This window comes from Dromiciops gliroides, chromosome 4 (genome assembly GCF_019393635.1).
Source record: "Dromiciops gliroides isolate mDroGli1 chromosome 4, mDroGli1.pri, whole genome shotgun sequence".
In the NCBI taxonomy this organism is placed as follows: Eukaryota; Metazoa; Chordata; class Mammalia; order Microbiotheria; family Microbiotheriidae; genus Dromiciops; species Dromiciops gliroides.
The window spans coordinates 491,684,499-491,687,914 of NC_057864.1; positions in this window are offsets into that span (position 1 = coordinate 491,684,499).

A 3,416-nucleotide genomic window follows, 5' to 3' on the forward strand; every position below is an offset into this window, starting at 1 on the left:
GTTAATATAGAACTCTGCTTAGATGTTTGTAGGGTCATACATACATTTAGAAGTAGAAGGAGGGGCAGCTAGGTGGCGCAGTGGATAAAGCACTGGCACTGGATTCAGGAGGACCTGAGTTCAAAGCCAGCCTCAGACACTTACTAGCTGTGTGACCCTGGGCAAGTCACTTAACCCCCATTGCCTCTCAAAAACAAAAACAAAAGAACTCCCACAGAAGTAGAAGGGACCTAAGGAGTGGCCTCCTTCTTCTTAGGTGTGTGTGGTGGGGGGGTGGGAGGGATGGGTGTATGTGAGTGTGGGGATGTGGTGGGGAGTGGGGTCTTTACTCTTTGCCTCTATTTGCTCTCCACTCCCTAAATCCTCAATCACCTCTTGTACTCTAGCTTCCTCCTTCATTATTCCACCTGAAACTACTCTCTGCAAAGGTTCTCTTAGTTACCAAATCTAAGGGCCCTTTCTCAGTCCTCATCCTTGACCTCTCTCCAATGATAAGCTCTTCCCATTCCATTCCTTCTGATATCTTACTCCCCTCTTGCCATGCTGGGAAGTGAACATTCCACAGTCCCCAGAGATGGTTCTGAGAACCTATCTAAACCACGTATCCCCAATTATGTCTCTTTTCAGAATTCTATTCCAAGCATGTTCTATTCCCTCCACCTGGACATATTGCAATTATGCTGAAACATCTGAAAAACAAATTTAAGGAGAAAGGTCTTTTCCCAGCTTGATGTGAATAAAAACCAGTCAATCCCCTCTCACTCCAGCATTTGGTCTTATTCTGTCTTTTACCAGCTGAAGCCACTTTACATCCAGAGTTCACCTTTGGGTGCTGTTGTGACACTTCATTGGGTGAGTACCCATGGGGATTAATAAGATCAAAAATTTAAAAGCTAGTAGGCTCTTCAAGACCATCAAATCCAACTTTCTCAATTTTAGGCATCTCTGTCATCTCTTCATCTCCCACCTAGTCACACTCATTTTAGATTTCCTTGACTTCACCATACCCCAAATCAACAATTTGGGAAATCTAATCCTCTTACAAGATCCCATCAACCTTGTTTCTCATACCTCATCAGTACATTCTCTAACTGGAAGGTCATTTATTGAAGGATTGGGGACAGGGTAGATGTCTCTGACATAACCTTGTTCCCACCCGATTGCATGTCTTTTGCACTTCTTTGACCTCTAACCCTGACCCTGTTCAACGTACCTTCCCCCACCTTTCACTTTTATGTGTGGTTTTGGTCCATTAGATTGTAAGCTCCTGAAGGGCAGGGATTGTCTTTCTTCGTTGTACTTGTTCTCACCCCAGTTCTTAGAAAAGTGCCTAACAAACAGTATATGTTCACCAAGTGTCTAGCACATAGTAGACATTTTCCAAGTGCCTAACACATAGCAGGTGCTTACCAACTGTTTATTTGTTATTATTGACCACAGGGGAAGAAATTGAAATCCAGGGTAACAAAGTGACTTGGCCATGATCCCAAAGGTGGTAAGTGCCAGAGGATAGATTTGAAACCAAGTCTTCTGACTCTCAATCCTAAACTTTCTACCACATAGCTATTCTAGACCTTTAGTGTATTTCTTTTTATCTAAGATTTTATCATTTAAAGTCTGTAACTTAGAGTGACCTGGTTTATGCTCAGTCATAGAGGGAAATTTCTAATAACTTGTATGAGAATGGTGGATATCTAGATCATTCCTTTAGTAGCTCTTATTCCAATTAGACTATTCAGCAATTTACTTTGAAAAATGACGTCTTGTAACATTTACTGAAACAAAGCTCATGTAAACTGTCCAAGCAATGAGAACACCAGGCTTTGGATAGGAAATCCCAGAATGGACACCTGCATCCCATTAATATATTGAATATTAATGTTGAATATTCAGGCTAACACCTTTTATTTGTTCCAAGGATGGATTAATGTTGCAATCTTAGTAGAACACCAATGGCAAAAGATCTTCCATTAGATAAATGAACTTCAGTACAAAGATTTTTTTCCCCTAAATTAATTGGGAAATTAGATCTATCCATCAAGCAAGAAGCACCTACTTCATAACTAACTACTTACTATGTGCTAGATAGGGGTTTGGAGATAGTCAAAAGCTTCCTTAGGGGCAGTCTAGATCAAATGAGAAAACTGAGTCAAAGAGAGGGTAAAACTTTCTTAAGATCAGACAACTCATTTATGGCTGGAAATGACCAGCATCCAGGCTTCTTCACTACCAGCCTAGAACTTCCCCATTCCACTCCAAAATTTACTATTGTGAATTAGCAAGGGCTTAGCATAATGTGGTTGTTGTTGTTTGTCCTTTGTTCTCCAAGAGGATTCTGACATTGGGGTGATGTCATAACTTGCATTGAATTGGATTTAAGTGAGGTAGGGCTGTGCAAAATTCCCAACCTCTACCCTCCAGAGTCATCTGGGTTCAGTGGCAAGATATACACCATGATGAAATGGCCCCAGATGTTTGAGGTAATCAGGGTTAAGTGACTTGTCCAAGGTCAAACAACAACAAAGTGCCTGAGGTCAAATTTGAACTCAGGTCCTCCCAACTTTGGAGCCAGTGCTGTATCTACTGCAACACCTAGCTGCCCTTTAGGATAATGTTGGACATTAGCTTGTGGTGCAAGATATTTCACATATAGAGTTCCATATAGTTTGGGTAGCATAAAAATGATCCATTCATTCAATATCCTCATTATACAGATTAGTAAACTGAGGCTCAGTGTAGTTAAATGAATTACTAAAAGTCCCATAAGTAGGAAATATTGGTGCTGGGACTGAACCTCAATCAGTTCATAACTTCTGGGAAATGAAAAGCTACCCCTCCTTGGATGATGGTGGGGAACCCCCGGCTTTAGTCATTATCAGGAACAATCCCAGAGGAATGAATTGAGAGAAATCTAAACTTAAAGGACTTGACAAGCAGGGGTTGGAAGACAAGGAGCAGGAAGCAGGGCATCAAAAGAGGGCAAAAGCTATAGCAAAGGTTTTCCAACTTTTTCAGGAGCTATTAACTGAGCTTCTTGTGATGCTGATCCCTGGAGGCATCTTTTCTCAGAGCCACAACAACCAAATGTGGGACACAGTGTCTTCCCTTCCACTGCCCCCCACCCCTGCACCCCCAGAGACTCTGTTGTCTGGAGTTAAGGATTCTCAGGCCCCTTCTCAGATTCCTCAGCTCCGTTTGAAGCCTGGCTCTTTGGTGAATGACCTTTAAGTTTGCAATGAATCTCTCTGGGCTTGGGGCAGTCATCCACAGCAGGGCTAATGAGGCCTCCTCCTTGAGGCAGAGGGATAAAAAGGCGAAAGGGCCAAAAGGCACGGATTAATGACAGAAATACGGTCTGCTATTAGCTGCTCTGAAGGGAGGAGGCAGGAAAATCTAATCTGCTCCAGGCTGACTCT